General features: G+C 34.6%; 1 protein-coding gene and 1 long non-coding RNA gene across 3 annotated transcripts in view; both read left to right on the top strand.

Annotated features, from left to right (window-relative positions):
* LOC114332134 (membralin) overlaps nucleotides 1-23,823 on the top strand; it is an 893,172-nt gene that overhangs the window by 556,283 nt on the left and 313,066 nt on the right. The window lies entirely within an intron of this gene.
* Nucleotides 10,652-23,232, top strand: LOC126879806 (uncharacterized). Its single transcript, XR_007696280.1, has 2 exons — nucleotides 10,652-11,081; nucleotides 22,056-23,232. It is a non-coding gene; the product is annotated as an uncharacterized LOC126879806 (long non-coding RNA).

Raw genomic sequence — 23,823 nt, 5'->3', positions numbered from 1 at the left:
TAAAAAAATGTATAACACTTTAATCCTGTTTGTGAGCGTAGGCGCAAAATTTCGGTCGAATTCTTTCTAAATGCAATTATTTTTTTCGAATCCTGAAAAAACTAATAAATATTTTTGAAAAATTTAACCGCAGAATGAAATATTTCAGTATTCTAGATGGTCGAAAGTCCATGAGAACCTCCATAATGTTTATTTTAATAAGTCACAGGAGTGAAAAAAAGAGAAAATTTAGTATGATTTTTAATTTTAGATATATCATTAAAAAGAAACTTTTTGTTTATTCTAAGGGACTGTCAACCCTCGGTAATAATGTAATCTTTCACTCTGCGTTTAAATTTTTCAAAAATACTTATTATTTTTCTCAGGATTCGAAAAAAATGAATGCGTTTAAAAAGAGTTCGACCGAAATTTTGCGCCTACACTCTCAAAAAGGATTAAAGTATTATACCTTTTTGTAATCAGTATTTCAAAAGCTTTTAAATGAGGTGTCACATGATGTACTTTCCAATTTAAAAAAATCAAAGTTATGCCTGTCACCTGAAGAGGGAACGCGTCAAGTTCGAAACATTGATGCTATAATATACAATGATTATTTTAAAAATCTACCTGTCCGAACGTTTTGCTTATGTGCTAAAAATAAATTCCAGCGCACTGTATGTACCTACTTCATTTTTGCTTTATTTACAAAAAAATAAAATGTTCTCTTTTTGTTTCTATCTTACCCCATTGTATTGGATTATTTCAATAATTATATTATAAATGAAGTAAATTACAACCAGAAACTATTCATACCACAGCTGACACTAAATAGAACGAGACGCTGTATTAGCAGTAGCACCTACTCTATCTACAAGGACCAAAAATATAAACAAATTTAAGGAGCACTGATGGGTTCACCACAGTCACTGATAATGGCAAACCTTTTTGAACACATAAGTATTCACCCTAAAGTTTACTATCAAATGGGAGAAGAACCAGCAACTACTTTTTTTGGATGTATTACTAAAGAAGAAGGAAAACGGAAACATAAGATACGAAACACGGTATACCGAAAACCAACTCATACTGACAGACAGCAAGACAAGGAACCTAAAAACCAAGAAATGCGTAAGGTTAAAACAGTGTTAAGAAAAAGTGGCTTGTCCACTTTTACAGTTGAATAGGCACAGAAATCCCAAAACGAAACTAAAGATACAACACGAAAAGTCAATTGGTAAAACTGTCCTGCCCTATACAAAGAAAGTGGACAAATGGTATATCGGAGAGACCAATCTATGAATCCAAGTAAAGCAGGATTTATAGTTTGACGTAGGGTAGACGTAGACGCAACAGAGACGTAAGAAACTGACTGGACCTCGATGTTTGACCCTTCGCTTCGTTATCGATCATTCGCTATCTGTACACTAAACAGATACGAAGCGAATACGTTCGATAACGAAGCGAAGGGTCAAAAATCGATGTCGTGGAAACGTAAGAAAATATTATGTCAATTTATAAATCGACGTAGTGGAATTTCTGAAAGAGTGGGAAAACTATATTAAAATTCTTTTTCATGACATACGAGAAGAACCAATATTGAAAAATAACAACGAAGGGCCAGCAATTCTGAAATCTGAAATTATAAATGCAATTAGCCAACTAATAAAAACATATAAAAGCCCAGGTCCAGATGGAATATACCCAGAAACGTTGAAACTAATCAGCGAAGAAAATATCGAAGTATTTGTCCTTTTATTCAATCGCATTTATAATACAGGTAAAATACCCAAAGACTGGCTAGAGTCAATATTCATCCCACTACCAAAAATGCCAAACCCACAACACTGCAATGAGTTCCGTCTGATAAGCTTTATGAGTCATGCAGTAAAAGTCCTATTAAAAGTCGTACATAATCGTATCTATAGAAAGTGCGAAACAATCATAGGAGACGACCAGTTTGGATTCAGAGCCGGCATGGGAACGAGAGAAGCCCTCTTCAATTTACTAGTTCTCGCGCAAAAATGCTACGACCAACAGAAAGATATATTTATATGCTTTATAGACTTCGAAAAAGCATTTGATAGAGTAAGACACGACCTACTATTAGAACGTTTGCAAGAAGTCAGTTTAGATGGAAAGGACATCAATTTACTAAAGAACTTGTACTGGAACCAAAACGCCAGAGTTAGGATCGAGGGTTCCACATCCGCAGAAGTAGAAATTAGGAGGGGAGTTAGACAGGGATGTGTTCTGTCGTCTCTGCTATTTAATCTTTACTCCGAGTTTCTATTTAAAGAGGCACTGGATGACTCCAAGGATGGAGTCAAGGTTAATGGCGTAAATATCAACAGAATCAGATACGCCGATGATACGGTGTTGATTGCGGATTCCGACTTGGGTCTACAACGACTCATCGACAAGACCAACTCGACCTGTGAGCAGTTTGGTATGAAAATAAACATTAAAAAAACTAAAGTGATGTAAATCCAGAAAAAAACAAAACGTACCTCAACCTTGCACAATAAATGGGCACATTTTAGAACAAGTCAATAGATTTAAGTACTTGGGATGTTGGATCGATAGCAGCCTAAATCCTGATCTAGAAATAAGATCGAGAATAGAACAGGCCAGAAAATCTTTCGAACAAATCAAAAAACTGCTTTGTGATTCTCGAATAAATCTCGAAATTCGACTACGTTTATCCAAATGCTACGTCTGGTAGACTCTTCTCTATGCAGTTGAGACATGGACCCTTAAAACATCAACCATAAATAAGTTGGAGGCCTTTGAAATGTGGATCTACCGGAGAATTCTCAAAATTTCGTGGACATCGCATACCTCAAACGAAGAAGTGCTGCATAGAATAGGCAAGGCAAGAGAACTTTTTAACGCAGTGAAAGTTATAAAAACATCATACCTGGGCCACATACTGAGAAATAATAAGTACCAATATGCTCAACTTATAGTGAAAGGAAAGATAGAGGGAAGGAGAGGACTAGGAAGGAAAATACTATCGTGGCTCAGAAATATCCGACAATGGACAGGGCTAAATTTTGAACAGCTAATAAGAACAGCTGAAGACAGAGAAGAGTTTGCAATTGTAGTAGTCAACCTCCATTGAGCAGACGGCACTTTAAGAAGTAGAATTTTGGCTTAAACAGTGGCAAACTATAGTTTGCAATTGTAGTAGTCAACCTCCATTGAGCAGACGGCACTTTAAGAAGTAGAATTTTGGCTTAAACAGTGGCAAACAACAACATAGCCTATAAATTATACGAACCCTAAACAAACTTTGTGTTTATTTATTTATACTATTATTTATTATAATATTTATCCGTTTTGTGTGTTACATGGATTAAGAAATACACGAAATGCTCCTTAGTGCCGTGGGATTTCCAACTATTTTGTTTCATTTCCTGGTCTTTAAAATGTTTATTATTGGATTTATTATAAACCTATCGTATATGTGTGGATAGCCCCGAATTAGGCTAATAAACAACTCATATTTATCTGAAATAATGAAATTACTCTATGATATATTTTTTATTAAATTAATAACTTAACATCCATTGTAACAAATAATTAACAAAATTCGAATATGTTGATAAACAAATTTAGAAAATGGATGAGGGCGGGTCCACTTTGGGTGACAGGCGCAAGATTGACATGCTAAATGTTACGAGGAGCTCTCTCGAATCATGATTTACAATGTATAAACTTTGTAAATCATTATTTGGGAGAGCTAGGTGATCGTAGCATAAGGTTTTATATAAACCGCATTTTCACGGTTCGATTTTAGTTGATCAATTTTAGTGGATCAACTAAAATCGGTCAAGTCGTTGTTCACATATTTCAAACAAAATTGAAGCAATTAGTTTTAATAAAATGGCGCCAAGTATATTTATACGCGAAAGTATAAATATTATTAGTAGTTTACTGATTCAGCAACTAACGAAAATTATGTTAAGACAGATACGAAAGATACGAAATTGGATTAAAAGAAGGAATGAATGTTGTGTTTCAGAAACTCTATTAAAAGAACTTGCTTTGGAGGATACAGTAGGATATAAACATCTGAACATAACACTCTCTGACCACTTTAAACTCATTGTGTTAATTTAAACAATAACAATTTACGCAGACAAGAGCGATTCAATGTTCATACGCTTCAAACACTATTCAACTCGTCTAAAAAATGTCATGTTGAACGTTAAAGTTTGACTCGATCAATCTTTCGTTGAATCGACAAAAGTTGACCGATTAAAATTGAAACATATGTTCTCACGGCTATTATCATTCGATTTTAGTTGATCCACTAAAGTTGATCAACTAAAATCGAACCGTGAGAATGCGCCTAAGTAACAGAGATCAGAAGTATGTAAAAATATGTGAAAGGACAGTATAGTTTCTAACATTAACCACCTGTATCATAAAATCCATAAGGAAAAAAATTTCTGTGGCTGGCTGTATACCATTAATTACAAAAATTGAAGAAAAAAATCTTCTGTGTAAAAAGTATATTTATATGAAAACCCCAATAAAGGGCTACATTAAAAAACAGAATGTTTTCGCTCTAAAGAGAGCATCGTCAGTGTTCTTTGCCTAAAATAAGTATAACCATAATTAGTGAAGACAAAGGTAAAAAATTTAAAGGTTGACCAAGATAAAAAATTAGGTTATACTCACAAGCTCTACATGCTAAGCCACCAAAAATACATGGGTTAAAACCCTTAAAATGTCGACTAAAAGTCTAACATTGACATGTATACTAAATTCTGGCGATGCGATGGATGAAACTTAGAGAGATACCTCAAAGCATTATATGACTATTCCACGAAGCATGTGGGTGGTTGAGTCGATTTCTCTGTCTTCACAAAGAGAAAGGTGGAAACCAACTGATTACAGTTGACAGGTGTGAAAGCGTTTTTGACTAATAACAGTACGAGACAGACAGTGTAACTTTTGTGAATTGATATGTAGTTAGGTACACTAGCCACTAGTTTTAAAAAAAATATATTTGTAGTAAAATTCAATAATAACGACAAACATCGTGTGCTGGGATTACAAGTATTCCATATTAAGCTAACAAGAATAATATAAGGAGTGAAAATAAAGTTATTTAAAACCAATTGTCAGCGGGGTTCAAATAAGTGTATTACTAAAGATAGGCAACCAACCATACATGCGGTGTTTTTTAAAATAAAGATATTATTTTTGTCTTAATAGTTGTAAAATTAATAATTTGCCCATATGATCAAAAATGCATCTAGGGCAGAGAAAATAAGTAGTTTTTTCAAACTATTAAATATTTGAAACCATTACTTTTCAATATATACACCTATGATTTACACAATATTTCACCTAATGCAAATATTATTTAGTACGCTGATGATTTCGTCTTTTACACACATGCAAGAAGTTATGATAAAAGTTTACAAAGTTTGAATACAGCAGTTACACCTTTCATCCAGAATATAAGTAATCTAGGTTTTGATTTATCTCCGCATAAATCAACAGTGGTCATTTTTACCCGACATAATATTCCAAATTGTACGACCATACAGCTGAATCATATTAATTTTTCTTTGACCAACCAAATAAAATATCTCGGAATCACTCTAGATAAAAAATTAACCTTTAGAGCACACATTGAAGATATTTTACAAAAATGTAGTGGATTAAACTTCTTGAAATGTATTATGAGGACATGGTGGGGGGGCGGAACCCCAAACAGCCTTGACTTTTTATAAATCATATATAAGGTCCATTATAGATTATGGCAGCTTCTTATATGGCAGTGCTAATAATAACTTATTAAAAAAATTAGATACTTTACAAAACAAAGCTTTGCGACTCTGCATTAGTGCAATGAAATAAACTCCAATTGAACCGTTAAGAGTAGAAACTGTGGAACCTCCATTAGATCTGAGAAGGCAATTATTGGCAGAAAAAATGATAATCAAGTGCAAAGTCAAAAATTCATCACTTACTCAAAAGATCTTCACCCTAAATATTCAGGACCTTACAGGATCATACTGGTCTAATAGAAACTCACCTCCTTTATGTGAAGGATTTAGAAACTCAATAGACTTCTCCCCTACAACAGTTAAGGTCAACTTAGATGTTTATTGTTGAACATTCAGGTAATTATACCTAGATATTCTGAATTAAGATATCTCAATAATGAAATAATCAATCAGCTATTAAACAAATATCAAATGCATACTGCTATTTACACAGATGCATCAAAAGATCCTTATGACACAGGTGCGGCGTTTATTGTCCCACTGCAAGTACAACGCAGATTTAAATTGAGTAGAAAAACATGCATTTTTACAGCAGAAGCGTTTGCTATTTTGAAAGCTATAGAATTTATAATGGAAAATAACATTTCATATTCCATAATTTTTTCTGATTCACTTTCGGTTTTAAATAGTTTACAATCACATTTACAAATCAACTCCGCATATAGTCATCCTTACATAGCCAAAATAAAAACTTTGCTTTCTCAAATGCAAAAAACTAGAAAATTTATTTTTGTGTGGGTGAAAGCACACTCAGGTATCACATTCAATGAACAAGTTGATAAAGCGGCTAAAGAAAGCATACAGTTGGGAGAAGATGTTACACCCTTATTAACATTAGATGAGAGAATAAATATTGCTAAGGATAATTTATATAAAAAATGGTCTAAACAATATAAACATTTTATTTTGACAAAAGGCACAAGATATACATTGCTAGAACCCGATATTCGAAAAAATTACTGGTTCAAAAATTACGATTATCCGAGAAGTTCCATAACAACCATATCTCGGATGAAATTTGGACATGCTTGCTATCCGGCACATTTATACAAAATAAAAATAACTGATAACAATCTTTGTGATATTTGCAATGGAACGGCGGACTTGGATCATATATTTTTTAATTGTAAGAAGTACACACATCAGTCAGACATTCTTACAAAAAATTTAAGAAGTTTAAACGTTTACGGTCCCTATAATGTTATGTATCTTTTGGCACTGAGTGATAAACGTATTTTTGATTTTATTTTGTTTTTCCTATATGACTGTAAAATTAAGTTATAGAATGACTAGATTAGGCTTGTAACCTTAAATGTCTTTCCTTTTGATGGCCTACATGCCTGCCTTACCGTGTGGGGTGGGTATGTAGGTAATCAATAATTATTAAGAAAAAAGAAAAACTCTTGAATGAGAAAAGTGTGACCCTTGTCCTTATCCCATAATTTTTATTAAGATTAATTTAGCAAAAATTCACTTTGAAAATAAAATGTTTATTATATCTATTCTTAACAAAAAGGTCGGTCAGACTTAGATAACCTTAACTTAGATTAGTAATTAGATAGTTTAGATAAGATATATATTATGTTTATGTATGTACTATTTACTTTGTTTCTGGCCGCATGGTCTAATCCTAAAGCCAATAAAAAAAATATGATGAGGGTTAAAGTATAGGTATAGGTTGAAGTTTATATATTCCTATAAGTATGTAGTTACTTGAGATCCAACACAAAGATAATTGATGTAACTGATTGAAATGAGAAAGTCAACAAAGGTGTGACTAGTGGTAGAACTATGAGATATGGAGCTCCATATGTCTGATATTTAATATGATTACATAACAGTATGCATTGGTGTAGATTTCTAAAAAAGGAGGACTTAAAAGTATATATTCGTATGGAGGATAAATTAATGTAACTGATATTCGTACAATAGTAAAGTTTATGGGGTATGTAAGGGTTACTCAACACTGATTAAGAATAAAAGTTATTATAAAAGGTTTAGAAAAATTAATCTGTCCTTATATGTATATATCTAGGACGATGAAAAATTGAGTATGATTTTCTATCCCTTATCATAGTTATACATTATTTCTTTATTACTCATTTACCAAAGCGGAAATCTTCTTCTTCTTCTGCTTTATTTTCTTCTTCTACGACACTACAGCCCAAATTGAGTCTTGGTCTCCTTTATTTTTTGCCTCCACACTTGTGTGTTTGTGGCTGCTCTTCTCCATACTCAAACTCCTAAAAGGGCTTGCGCGTCGCTGCTTACTGTGTCTTCCCAGCAGCGCTTTTTTGGCTTTCCAACCGGTCTCTGTCCGTGCATTCTAGCGTTCAGTGCTCTTTTTGGTCGCCTATCCTCTCCCGTTCTTATCACATATCCGGCCCATTGCAATCTTTGTATTCTAATGGAGCCTAACAGGTGTGTTTCCATATAAAGTTGATAAAGATCGTTGTTGATAAAGTATCGAATTCTGAAGATTCCGTTTTCCCTCACAGGTCCTAGTATTATCCTCAGTACTTTCTTTTCGAATGTGTCGAGTTTTATTTGATGTTTCTTTCAGGACCCCTGATTCACTGCCGTAGCATGCTATTGGTCGAATTAAGGTATTTAGATTCTCATCTTTGTCTTTCGGTGGACACTTTTATACCGAAAGATATGGGAGAGGACAAAATAAACTCTGTTTTCCTGCGTTATCCTCTTTCGTATTTCTCCATCTTCTGATCCGTCGGCATATATTTCTACTCCCAGGTATATAAACTTTTCAACCGTTTCAATGTCATCTTCATGTATAATGTTTTTTTGGACTCGAAATTTCAAAATAAACGATTTTTAGCGAACATTGTCGTTACGTATCAATGGTATGATATATATGTATACTCCGTTACGGGCGTCAACGCTCTTCCGGTAGGGATCTATGGAGGCCCAGAGGACGCCCGGATCACTGAGCCGCAAGCCCTTATCCCTTGCCGTACCGCTTCCCCATAGGCCGATCAGACACCAGCTTATTCCAGACTAAGCCGTAGATTTTTAGAATTTTAGACTACTATATCAGGCCCCGGAAGTACTTGAGTATGCAAAACCTGAGGACCGGCAACTGTGTTCGGATTCTTTTACCTGAGACCCTGAACAATGAAAAACTAAATCTTGGTCGAAGGTACGATGGTGCCTTGTTACCCCCTCCCACCCCCTATGTTACGGGCAGATAAAAAGCGATTTTTCGTAAAAAAATCGAAAAATTGCCATTTTGAACCCGAATAACTTTTGATTAGAAAATAAAATAGCAATTATGCTTGCAGCATTTAAAAGTTCAAGTCAAATTATACCGATTTGATTATTTGCATTGCTAAAAATTAATTTTTTTAAACAAAGCTATAAACAAACAGTGTTTGCGGGTTTTGTCGCATGTCCGCACCGCGCCAAGGATTAAAACCAAACGGACCTGACAGGTCCATGTCACCAGCCCCCCTTTTTCGATTTGAGGGTTGAAAAAAAGCTCACTCGTTTGTATTGCGTTAGTACTGGATTGTATCACCTTTCATTCGTTTGTACTGCCCCCATCCTCTTAAATCTGTCTGGATGGACTGGTGACATGCTATCCCCCCCTTTTTCGAGCTGAGGGTCCAAAATAGGTATGTTCGTTTGTACTACGTTAGTGTCGCATTGTACCGCCCTTATTTTGTTTGTACCGCCCCCACCCGTCTCAGAAATTCGACTCCGAGATTCATCTAAAGGGGTAATTTTCCATCCCCCGTGGAGAGTGGAGAGTGGCTTGCAAGCCTGTTTTTAGTTTCAAAATGACCAATATACCAAATTTTAGATCCGCGGTGTTACTGTGTGCAGGGTTTGGCTGATTTTGTGTCCTTACTCCTAGCACTAATCCTCCCCTGTTTTAACTGTAGAAGGGTAGGGGTAGTACAAACAAAATAAGGGCGGTACAATCCAGTACTAACGCAGCACAAACGAAATAGCCTATTTTTGACGTTCACATGGCAAAGAGTGCAGAGTAGAGGGGTAGCATGTCCCTGCCCCCCCCCCAGGCCAATTTAAACGGGTGGGGACTGTACAAACAAAATAAGGGCGGTACAATCCGATACTAACGCAGTACAAACGAACATACCCATCCCGGACCCCCAGATCGAAAGAGGGGGATAGCATGTCACCAGCCCCTCCAGACAGATTTAAAACGGTGGGGGCAGTACAAACAAAATAAGGGCGGTACAATCCGATAATAGCGCAGTACAAACGACCATACCCATCCCGGATCCCCAGATCGAAAAAGGGGAGATAGGGGGGCTGGTGACATGGACCTGGACCCGAACATGGAACCGACCAGGTAGGACATCGTTGGCGCGGTGCGGACATGCGACAAAACCCTCAAACACTGTTTGTTTATAGCTTTGTTTAACAATAAAAAAATTATAAAAAAGATCAAGGCAGGTTTTGTTTATATTTGATTCAGAGTTGGACCACCATCTCCATATAGCTATTTCAGCATCCTTATGCCTCATCAGTGAAGCTCAGAAGTGTCAACTCTGAAGGAAATACATACAATTCTGCCAATTTAAGGCAAATCATCGCAATGCAATGAACCCACCTCTGAGACGCAATTTAGCGACATCTCTCGTATTACGAGGAAAACAACGAAAAGCCCCAGATACAAAGTTTACTACCTTATAAACAATTAGAATAATTGAAATAAAAATATAATAAACAATATTTTAAATCTAAGACTTTTCGTTAATAAACTGCTTTCTGGCTGCATCCGGTATCTCCGGATTTTACAATATATAATCACAAGAGACGACGAAAGTAGGAGAAAGCAAATAGAGGACGCTGAGGCCACGCATTTACCTTCCCTTTGTGACGTTCCGCCCCTTATAGAATCGATTATTGATGGGAAGATATTATTTAACTATCCAAAATATTATTTAATTATTTTCAGAATTATTTTCTTTCAATGTTTATTCAAATAGAACTTAAACCCATCTCAGAATTTTTAAATGCTTGATGACGTCACATTTAAAACGTGGCAACATTGGTTTCCCCACTTTGACAGCCAATGCTTAGTAGAGGGGTACGAAGGATTCAGCTGTGAACGTGAGCCTTGGATTGCCATTGTTTCTCGAGTGTTCGGTCTGAATCGTAGTGTGCGGGGTCATTAGACTCAATTATTCACCTCTAATTCTCAGTTCCAAATTGATTAAATATTACAATAAAAGTATAGTGAAGTTATCCAGCAGCAGTGGATTTGAAGAATTTTAGAGCATACTATATCCAATGAGTTCTACCCCGGTAAATACACATTTTATTAAGTATTTTATTCAGCCATTTTGGAAGTCCTTGACATTTGCTAACTAAGTTTCACATAGTCTATTTTCATGGTTTTTATGTTTTATTTTCATGGATCAAACTCATCTAGAGATAATTCAATATTCGTTGTTAATTTGTGCTTCCAGTTGGAAAATAGAGCTAATTTAAACTCCATTTTTTATATTCCTTTCAAGTCTACAGAACTCCTATCTTTTGAACGATGATCAAATAAGTATCCATCGCTTAGTCTTACTATATTTCATCCTTGTATAATATATCTATATACCGGTGTATATATTATAATAAAATATTCTTTCACAGTAATTATATTTTGTATTTCAATTGGAAATTACTTGTGTTATTTGACCAAGGTCATCTGATAGCAACTTGATAAAAGGTCAAGCTGTCTAGTCATTCAAGTTTTTGGACTTAATGACCTATTTCTTCTTATTCCCATAGGAATAAAAACACCTCCTCGTATCTCTTGCTTCTTTTTTTTGACATTGGTAGATTGGTAGTAACACCACACTGTGTTTTTTTTAGCACCTACCATGAAATCTTAAAGCCACCCTACAACAACACCAAGGCCAGACCACACAGAGAGAAACAATCAATAGGCGACCAGCCTGGATTATTTCCACATTTTCTTTTTTTTTGAGTACCTCCAGCTGCTTTCCAACAGTTTTGAGTACCTTCAGCTGCTTTCTACCAGTCTTCCTCTCCTGTACCTCCAGCAGGACAGCTGCTAGCGAGAGTTAGCACCCTTGGGTGCTCATTACATCAACTTCAAGATTAGGAAAGAGTGGTTTGTTTGGGAACATTTACTGTGCTTTTATTAAAGACAGACTGGTTTTGTGATATTTAGTACATTTTTTTTTATAGTTCAATTGCACACACAATTTTCCTGCTTTATATTTTTTATAGGTTTTTTTTCTTTACAACATAATATTTAATTGATAGCGTTCCCCAACACTCTGCAATCTATAAAGGTATAAATTTCTGAGCTCAGATATTTTCCCTGATAATAGTAGTCGGTACTCTTATCTTGATTATTTTTAGGCTGTGTTCCACTTTTGTATAATTATTTAAACTCATTCCATTATTTTAGTATATGTTTAATTAAATTTTTAAAAATTAACTTCACATATTAGTCAAAATTGTAATTATTAACTTTATTTAACTTGAACTTATTAACTTTACTTAACTTTAACTTATTAACTTTATTTAACTTTAACTTTAATTTATTAAATTCATATGAACTTCTGGATTCTAATCCCTCAGATTAGTTTTTGGTTTCACTTGTTATTATTACTATTATAAACCACGAGTTAGGAAAAGGATCTGTGTATCCACTCGTAGGTTTATTTATTCAATAAGGCTTGTGCCTGTCCCACTCACAGTGAGGTATTTATATGTTATATATAGTATCAGGTAGTATTTAATTAAGGTGTACGTATTATAAACGTACAATTATTATTTGGTGAGGGTTCTACTAACCTAGTTGTAAGTTGTACTTCCTGTATTAGAGGTACCCGTAGTCAGTTTTTCTAACCTTATAAAGAGTATTCTTAGATCATAGTTGTATGATGATTTTGTAATTGACTTTCACTAGTATCACTTTTTCCTGTCATGTTAGAGTTACACACTAGTTACTTGTCCTAACTCAGAGATTGTTAAAAAGATCTAGTAGTTACATTCAATAAATATACATTTATTGTGATTTTTTTTTTCTTATTACTCCTTTATTTTTAGTAGTATATTTTATAATTTAATAATCTTTAATAACTTTTCACATACTTGTACTACAAATTTAACATACTCTATAGCAGCGTAGAATACCTGGAAGAGCGTTAACCTAGTTATCCTTCTTCTGGCGCCCAAAAATTCATTCTATTTTCAGTATATTATTATATTTACTCTATCTATTTTCTGAACATTATCTTCATATCTTCTTTTCGAGCCATCATTGTCACTTCCTTTAATCTATTGTCTGGCCAAAAATAGCCGTGCAAATTGGCCGAATCCTTCCTTGAGTGTCAAGTGGCCCTTCTCATACATATTTAGCTAGCCATTCAAGTTATATCTATCTATTAATGATTTCTCATCTCTAGTCCTGTATCAATTCGATATTCTTTGTCTTGGCATCCTTCCATACAAATACTACTACAAAGTTGTATTTTAGTTACTCCAGCTTCTTCAACGGAGAAGCCACACATTTTTGTCCTTTGGCTACATTAAGTAGATCTTCTTCTTTTTACTACTTCTGTTGGAGTTTACCACTCCCTTTTCATTCACTCCAACAGAAAATCATCAGCTAGTTGTTACATCGGCTTTCCAACGTGGTGGCTTTATTTTTGGTCTGAGACAGTATTCATTTAGGTCAATTCTTCTCTTTTATCTGAAATCTCTTTGTTATTTCCGTTTGGTATCCTATACACATATTGTTACTTATTTATTTTATTTTTAATTTCTGATACATATCAGGTATTCTTAAACGCTGTTTTGATTTTTGTTTATATTTTGGGACCTCATTATAGTATATGTTTGTGCAGCTTACATTCTGGGTTAGATTTTGAATTTTTATTGGGAACTTATATTTAATATTGCTATTAATAATATAATTCATATAACAATTTTATTTCTTCAGTCAATAGTGGTATAGTTGGAGGTACAACTAAGTGTTGATTATTATTATTATTATTATAGATATATATTTTTTCTAGAGTGGTGGTAAGTTACATATAAATAAAAAAATTTACTTCCAGTATTTAGGTAGTAGGTTTACTTGAGTATACAATATTTATTGGATTATTTATCCATTTATTTGATCTTATATATTTATTTGATCTTATTTATTAGATTATATACTGCATTATATATATATTTTTTTTTTTTGCTGGCTATTTTGATTTTGTTGGTGTGTTGCTGATATTTTCTCGGTTTATATTATATATATTTTGCGTGCAAACTTTCATATTTTCATATTTTTCATATTTCTGTTCTTTGGACTATTTGTCAATAACTTTGCTCTCATCATGTGTGCTTTTAAAGCTGAACATCTTCTGGTGGATGAATTGGATTATGAATTAAAGATTCGGGACATAATGCCAGAGGAGTCGACAACTGTCGATAAAAAACGCAATCTTTTGAGAGGTGCTTTGAAACAAGAAGCTGGCAATAGAAGTTTTCTCCAAATTTCAGCTGTATCCCTTCCTTTTGAGGAACAACAAAAAGGAATCACTGAAACATTGGACAGCTTGTCTAAAAAAATCGAAAAGTTTAGGGGAACTGTAAAGGATACAGAGTATGCGCGATTAACATCTCGTCTAGGCCATATTTCTGCCCGTGTACACTTGCTACACTGTCCTTCTGAAGAACAGGAACCGTTCAAGAGGTCTGTTTCTCTTAAAATATTAACACTAGAGGGTGAACTTGATTCTAGAGTTAACCCCATTGCTACCTCTACTCCTAATGCTTCAGTCAATGTACCTAGCTTTACGTACTCCAAACCTGTTCAAGTACACAAATGGGGTATTTCATTTTCAGGTGAAAAACAGCACACTGATGTGATGTCATTTTTAGAAAGGGTTGAATGTCTTCGAATATCTAGAGGTGTTTCGGAAGAGGATTTGTTTGCTGCTTCTGCTGAGTTGTTCACCGGGACCGCTTTTACATGGTTTATGAATAACAGGGGTAATTTTTCTTGTTGGTCTGATCTGATTAAAAAGTTGAAGTCGGATTTTCTTCCGTATTCATTCCAGGATGATTTATTAGATCAAATTAAGAATCATAAGCAGAAACCTGGGGAATCTGTTACTATGTTTATTAATACTATATTAGGTATGTGTAGTCGTTTAGACACTCCTTTGTCAGATTTAGCTAAAATTAAAATCATCCTTAAATGTCTATTGCCCTTTTATCATCAACAATTAGCTCTTATGGACATTCAGAACATTGATGACCTTACTATAAAATGCAAACGTTTGGAGGAAACGTTATCCTGGTCTTCTCAACCTCCATCCACATCTCGATCCTCTTCTAACTCTTCTTCTCAGCCAACTTCCTTTAGGCAACGTTCTTGGCTAAATAAGGGTCATGAACATAATGTTTCGGTTGTTAGTTCTCTTGTCTGCTGGAATTGTGATCAGCCTGGTCACCCATTTTACAATTGTGGGATTCCTCAAAATCGTATTTTCTGCCATGGTTGTGGCCGAGAGAACACCCTTAAAAGAAACTGTTCTAAGTGTTCGGGAAACGACACGTCGGAGGTCCGTCCCCTGAACGTTTCTCCGTCCAACATCCAATCAGGGAATCAAACCCCATCGTCAAACGAAACTGCTGGACCAAGCACATCCAGCAACCCAAACCCATCTTCACGAAAAGGGAAAGGGGTGTCGTTCAAGAAAGCAGCACACACCACAAAACAAAATTAAACCAGAAATTTATTTCTATAGATAATACGTTAGATTCGCTTGATTCAAATGATCACAGATGGTCATTTACAAACGCTTCTTTGATTGGTAGTGTTCAACGTAACAATAATAATTGTGATAGTAATGTGGTTCCATTATCTATATTAGATTCTAGTTTTGTTAATGATGATGATACGTCTGGGTTAGTTCCATATAACGGTTGTAGACAACCAAATACTTTAGATCTAGATAGTAATTCGTTATTAGTTAGGAAACAAAATGATAATAGGCCATATCTTCCTATTCAAATTTTAGGACAATCGTGTTTAGCTTTGTTAGATAGTGGCTCTAATATTTCATTGATAGGGGCACATTCGTTAAATTTATTGAAAAATTCTAGTATTCCCATTATGCCCATTTCATCTTTGCAAGTATCTACTGCAGATGGTACAGTTCAGTCCATTACGGGCAAACTCCAAATTAAAATTACAGTGGCAGATTTATGTAGGGAAATTACATTTTATGTTATTCCTTCCGTGCAGAATTCTATAATTTTAGGTATGGACTTTTTCAATGCTTTCAATAGTACCTTAAGTTGTTCTGATTTTTCTTTTTCCATATCTGAATTTAATTTATCTACCCTTAGTGCTATTCACGATTTTGCTAGTTTATCAAGCTCTGAACAAAGGCAATTAGAGAGTATGATCTCTAAATTTACTACTCTTTCTTCAAAAGACAAACTAGGTCGTACGTCGTTAATCTCTCACACTATCGAAGTGGGAAATCCCACTCCTTTCAGATTATATCAGTACCCCATACCTCAAGCCTGGCAGGCAGATTTAGAAAAGGAAGTAGATTCGATGCTTGCTTTAAATATCATAGAACCTTCAACATCGTCCTACTGTTCTCCGCTCTGGTTAACGAAGAAGAAGGATGGATCCTTCAGGATCTGCTTTGACGGTCGAAAACTAAACAGTATCACAACTAACAGGGATGCTTATCCTATCCCCAGAATAGATGTGATTTTGAGCAAACTTCAGAATGCCAAATACATCTCTTCTATTGATTTGTCTAAGGCCTTCCTACAGATCCCACTGAGTGAAGAGAGCAAGAAGTATACTGCTTTTGCTGTCAGTGGTAAAGGATTATTCCAGTTTGTCACCATGCCTTTCGGTCTTGTTTCTGCTCCTCAGACAATGTGTCGTCTGATGGATTTAGTCATTGGTCCACCGTTAGAGCCCTATGTTTTCTATTATTTAGACGATATTTTGGTTGTCACTCCTGATTTTTCCCTTCATATGGAAATTTTAGATAAGTTATTTTTACGTCTTAAGGAAGCTAATCTAACGGTCAATCTGGATAAATGTCAGTTTTGTCGCCCTAGTCTTAAGTTCTTGGGTTATGTTGTGGATAACCAGGGGCTGAGGACTGATCCTGAGAAAATAGTTGCTATCAAAAATTTTCCTATACCAAAGACCACCACCCAAGTCCGTAGGATATTGGGAATGTGTGGCTATTATCGGCGATTTGTACCGTCCTACTCTACTTTGTTGTCACCTCTTACTGATCTTTTGAAGAACAGGAAAAAGGGACAGACCATTACTTGGACTCCTGAGGCTGACGAAGCTTTTAGGCGCGTTAAAGATGCTTTAACGAGCGCTCCGGTTATGATGTCACCTAATTTTGATGAGCATTTTTATCTAATGACAGATTGCTCTAATACAGCTTCTGGAGGCGTATTATTTCAGTTGAAAGATGGCTCCGAACACCCCATAGCGTACACTAGTAAGAAGTTGAACAAGGCCCAGAAAAACTATTCAACTACGGAGAAAGAACTCTTAGCTATCATCCATGGGTTAGAAGCTTTTCGTTATTATCTGGAAGGTCGTAATTTCACTATAATTACTGATCATAGTTCCTTAGTATGGCTTCATAGTATGAAAAACCCTTCACAGAGGCTTTCTCGATGGATATGCAAACTGGCTGCCTATTCATATAAGATTGTCCATAGAAAGGCAAACGGGGTAGTGGTCGCAGATGCTCTTTCACGTGTCCATGATATTAATGTCCTAGATCTGTCCTCTTTAAGTCCTGATATGTGGTATCAGAATATGATTGATAGGGTTACTCAAGACCCACAAAAATATCCTGATTTTAAGGTAGAGAATAATATTCTGTACAAACACATCTTAAGTCCGATAGAGTCCTTATCCAATATGTCGGAGTGGAAAATAGTTGTACCTACGCCAAATAGGGAAAATATTCTGCATATGTTTCATGATGAAGTTACGGCGGGTCATTTTGGTTTTTATAAGACTTATCACCGTATTGCCGAATTATATTATTGGCCTGGTATGCGGAAGTCTATAAAAAGGTACATTTCTAAATGCATGGTTTGTGCTACTTGTAAACCAAGTAACCTACCACAGGCTGGACTTATGGGTTCCTTCAGGAACATAAATTTTCCTTGGCAGATGATCTCAATGGATCTCATTGGACCTTATCCTCGGAGTTACAAGGGTAATACCTATTGCCTGGTAGTTGTGGATTATTTCACTAAATTTCCTTTAATTTGTCCCCTTCGCCAGGCCACAACTCCAGCAATTTTAAAATATTTGGAGGAACAAGTCTTTTTGGTGTATGGTGTTCCTCAAATTGTGTCATGTGACAACGGTCCTCAGTTTGTATCGAAGGCCTTTAAAGATCTTCTAGCTAAATATAAGGTTCAAAAGACCTTTTATAATGCTGCCTACCATCCACAAGCAAATCATACTGAGAGAGTAAATCGCAGTATTGTCACAGCTCTAAGGTCCTATACTTACCCTGATCACAGAGCTTGGGATCAATATATTCATTCCATAGCTCAAGCCATAAGGACTTCTGTCCATGAAGTTACCCAGTGCTCTCCAGCATATTTGAATTTTGGTAGGAATGTGGCTTTATCAGGTGATTATTTTGGTGTAATTTCAGACAATTCCGAAAATCTTCCTCAAATATCTGAGAAACTTCATCGCTTAGATGATCTCCAGACGTTACCTCATATTTTCGCAGACATTAGGAAGAAGTTAAAAACTTCTTACCTAAGGAACCAGCAGCACTATAATTTGAGGAAACGAGATCTGCGATTCTTTGTTGGTGATCGAGTCTTAAAGCGCAATTTTGTCAAATCCAATAAGGGTGATGCCATTTCTGCAAAGTTTTGCCAGAAATATGTCCCATGTACTGTCTCAAGGGTAATATCTCCTTTGATTTATGAATTAAAGGACAATTCGACTAATAAGCGAATTGGTCAATTTCATGTAAAGGATTTACTGCCTGACAACACCATGGACGATGTGGATTCTTCAACTTCATCGGAAGAAGATTAGCTTAACAGGGTTGTTTAAGCTAATATCTTCCTGTGTTTGCCTTTAATTAGTTTTATTATGGTATAGTATTTTAGTTTAAATTGTTAATCACCAGATAATGCCTGACCATAGCAATTTTTATCCTTCGGCATGGCTTGATGATTTCTCACGTATTAGTTATTAGGTACCGAATTCTTGTGTAATACCGCTTGTATGAGTTTATTATTATTTTTTTTTTGTATTATAGATTGCATTTGAGTCATTATCGACAAATATTCTCAAATACTAATCCAGCCAGTAGTATTACCAAGTTAATAACCTCCACTTGTACTCTTAGTTTTGTACTCAACCTCTCAGAATAAAAGGGCTGTTGATTATTATATATTAAGATATTTGGATGTGTGGGCTCATACAAGTATTCTTGCTTAATATAGATGGAGCTATGTTACACTACCATATCTTAGATTATGTGTTATATCTTGGATATTTGATTACATACCTATTATTTTTTTTTATTGTTTTTATATCATGTCATTGGATTTGCCATATTGGAAAGAAGTTGTGGTTGTTAATTTGTTATTGGGTTACTTTATTGATATTTGTCACAGGTACCTTAAATACTTTATATTCATTCGGATTCTTACTTCCTCCACAGGATGATTCTGGAATGAATTTGGAATTTTGATTTATAAATGAATTCTTGAGTCCTTCATATTTCTTCTTATGAACTAGTCTGTTAATGCTCAAAGTTGGTGAATACGTGGGTTCGAAGTTCAGCAACTGATCACTGCTATCCGATTTCGTAATCCATGTCTTTCTTGTCAGAGTAGGCAGATGTTTATCCATGATAATATTTCTGGTTGGGAAATGGTGTACAACACTTCCTAACCATTCTTGTGCAATTGTTCCAAATATTCCAGGCACATTTTCACACGATAATAGGGAAGTCTAGTTTGCTTATTTTATGTCTCTTAGTTCATAGTATATAGATGCTTGACTTTCCATAGACGTAGAGTCGTAATGTTAGTGATTAACCCACTGGGACAAATTATTGATTTTCTTTTTAGTAGATTCCCTCTTCTTTCCTTAGGCATTAATTGTTGCTTAGATTCAGGAATATCTCCTGGATAATCCTATGTATGTTCACATGAATATACAGTCTTATGAAAGATTGGGAGCTCGTTCCCGTCATATTTTGTATTTACCATGGAGTCATAGAACTTATAAGTTCATCCTTTATTTTTACTATTTAGTTTCGATAGGCTCATATTACCGGATGAGGGTAGATCTAGAGCTAATTTAGTTAGTTATTTAGTATTAGTGAGAATTGGTCCATAAATCTTCCTGATCGTTCTTCTTTGGATATGCTCCTATAAATCTGGTGTCCATTGCTAGTCCGATTTTGGATTAAGTGTCCGATTCTTCACTTATTTTGTTTATTTGGTTGTATAGGTTCGTATTACCGGATGTGGGTGTACGTAGACCTAATTTATTTATATGATTTAGTATGGATGTGAATTGGTCCATAAATCTTCCTGGTCGTTCTTCATTGGATATGCTTTTGTGAATCTGTTGTCCATTGATAGTCTGACTTTGGATTGAGTGTCTGATTCCACATTTATTTTGGTTAATGTGTTTGCATTCCTTTGGTATGTTCACTATTTATATTAGTTGGTATTGGTGAAAATTATTCTATAAATATTCCTAGTTGTTCTTCTCTGGATATGCTATTACGAATCTGGTGTCCATTGCTAGTCCAATTTAGGATTGAGTGTTTGATTCTTCACTTATTATAGTTATTGATTTCATTGGTGACTTTAGTATATGTACTTGCGTTATGGTATGAATTGGCTCTCACCTTTGCCTGGTTGTTCGTCCTTGGATATACTCCTTATAAATCTGATGTCCATGGATAGTTCAACTTTGGATTTACTGCCAATTCGACACTTATTTGTCATTATAAATTATGTCTCATCTTTAGCACTTTTACTAGGACTTCGGGTCATATTTTGCAATTTCCGTTATTTGCTGCAGTGACCATCCTACTTTCCCTTGATTATTAGTGGTGATTATTTGTAATCTTGCGAATCAACGGGGAATGATACACTAAGCACTACTACTCTAGTTTAATATTTTGAAAAAAAAAAAAAAAAAAAAAAAATTTTTTTTAAATAAAATTTTTTTTCTGGTGGTTGAAAGGGAATGTGACGTTCCGCCCCTTATAGAATCGATTATTGATGGGAAGATATTATTTAACTATCCAAAATATTATTTAATTATTTTCAGAATTATTTTCTTTCAATGTTTATTCAAATAGAACTTAAACCCATCTCAGAATTTTTAAATGCTTGATGACGTCACATTTAAAACGTGGCAACATTGGTTTCCCCACTTTGACAGCCAATGCTTAGTAGAGGGGTACGAAGGATTCAGCTGTGAACGTGAGCCTTGGATTGCCATTGTTTCTCGAGTGTTCGGTCTGAATCGTAGTGTGCGGGGTCATTAGACTCAATTATTCACCTCTAATTCTCAGTTCCAAATTGATTAAATATTACAATAAAAGTATAGTGAAGTTATCCAGCAGCAGTGGATTTGAAGAATTTTAGAGCATACTATATCCAATGAGTTCTACCCCGGTAAATACACATTTTATTAAGTATTTTATTCAGCCATTTTGGAAGTCCTTGACATTTGCTAACTAAGTTTCACATAGTCTATTTTCATGGTTTTTATGTTTTATTTTCATGGATCAAACTCATCTAGAGATAATTCAATATTCGTTGTTAATTTGTGCTTCCAGTTGGAAAATAGAGCTAATTTAAACTCCATTTTTTATATTCCTTTCAAGTCTACAGAACTCCTATCTTTTGAACGATGATCAAATAAGTATCCATCGCTTAGTCTTACTATATTTCATCCTTGTATAATATATCTATATACCGGTGTATATATTATAATAAAATATTCTTTCACAGTAATTATATTTTGTATTTCAATTGGAAATTACTTGTGTTATTTGACCAAGGTCATCTGATAGCAACTTGATAAAAGGTCAAGCTGTCTAGTCATTCAAGTTTTTGGACTTAATGACCTATTTCTTCTTATTCCCATAGGAATAAAAACACCTCCTCGTATCTCTTGCTTCTTTTTTTTGACATTGGTAGATTGGTAGTAACACCACACTGTGTTTTTTTTAGCACCTACCATGAAATCTTAAAGCCACCCTACAACAACACCAAGGCCAGACCACACAGAGAGAAACAATCAATAGGCGACCAGCCTGGATTATTTCCACATTTTCTTTTTTTTTGAGTACCTCCAGCTGCTTTCCAACAGTTTTGAGTACCTTCAGCTGCTTTCTACCAGTCTTCCTCTCCTGTACCTCCAGCAGGACAGCTGCTAGCGAGAGTTAGCACCCTTGGGTGCTCATTACATCAACTTCAAGATTAGGAAAGAGTGGTTTGTTTGGGAACATTTACTGTGCTTTTATTAAAGACAGACTGGTTTTGTGATATTTAGTACATTTTTTTTTATAGTTCAATTGCACACACAATTTTCCTGCTTTATATTTTTTATAGGTTTTTTTTCTTTACAACATAATATTTAATTGATAGCGTTCCCCAACACTCTGCAATCTATAAAGGTATAAATTTCTGAGCTCAGATATTTTCCCTGATAATAGTAGTCGGTACTCTTATCTTGATTATTTTTAGGCTGTGTTCCACTTTTGTATAATTATTTAAACTCATTCCATTATTTTAGTATATGTTTAATTAAATTTTTAAAAATTAACTTCACATATTAGTCAAAATTGTAATTATTAACTTTATTTAACTTGAACTTATTAACTTTACTTAACTTTAACTTATTAACTTTATTTAACTTTAACTTTAATTTATTAAATTCATATGAACTTCTGGATTCTAATCCCTCAGATTAGTTTTTGGTTTCACTTGTTATTATTACTATTATAAACCACGAGTTAGGAAAAGGATCTGTGTATCCACTCGTAGGTTTATTTATTCAATAAGGCTTGTGCCTGTCCCACTCACAGTGAGGTATTTATATGTTATATATAGTATCAGGTAGTATTTAATTAAGGTGTACGTATTATAAACGTACAATTATTATTTGGTGAGGGTTCTACTAACCTAGTTGTAAGTTGTACTTCCTGTATTAGAGGTACCCGTAGTCAGTTTTTCTAACCTTATAAAGAGTATTCTTAGATCATAGTTGTATGATGATTTTGTAATTGACTTTCACTAGTATCACTTTTTCCTGTCATGTTAGAGTTACACACTAGTTACTTGTCCTAACTCAGAGATTGTTAAAAAGATCTAGTAGTTACATTCAATAAATATACATTTATTGTGATTTTTTTTTTCTTATTACTCCTTTATTTTTAGTAGTATATTTTATAATTTAATAATCTTTAATAACTTTTCACATACTTGTACTACAAATTTAACATACTCTATAGCAGCGTAGAATACCTGGAAGAGCGTTAACCTAGTTATCCTTCTTCTGGCGCCCAAAAATTCATTCTATTTTCAGTATATTATTATATTTACTCTATCTATTTTCTGAACATTATCTTCATATCTTCTTTTCGAGCCATCATTGTCACTTCCTTTAATCTATTGTCTGGCCAAAAATAGCCGTGCAAATTGGCCGAATCCTTCCTTGAGTGTCAAGTGGCCCTTCTCATACATATTTAGCTAGCCATTCAAGTTATATCTATCTATTAATGATTTCTCATCTCTAGTCCTGTATCAATTCGATATTCTTTGTCTTGGCATCCTTCCATACAAATACTACTACAAAGTTGTATTTTAGTTACTCCAGCTTCTTCAACGGAGAAGCCACACATTTTTGTCCTTTGGCTACATTAAGTAGATCTTCTTCTTTTTACTACTTCTGTTGGAGTTTACCACTCCCTTTTCATTCACTCCAACAGAAAATCAT

This window comes from Diabrotica virgifera, chromosome 2 (assembly GCF_917563875.1).
Source record: "Diabrotica virgifera virgifera chromosome 2, PGI_DIABVI_V3a".
In the NCBI taxonomy this organism is placed as follows: domain Eukaryota; kingdom Metazoa; phylum Arthropoda; class Insecta; order Coleoptera; family Chrysomelidae; genus Diabrotica; species Diabrotica virgifera.
This window is presented reverse-complemented; position numbering and strand designations above follow the sequence as displayed.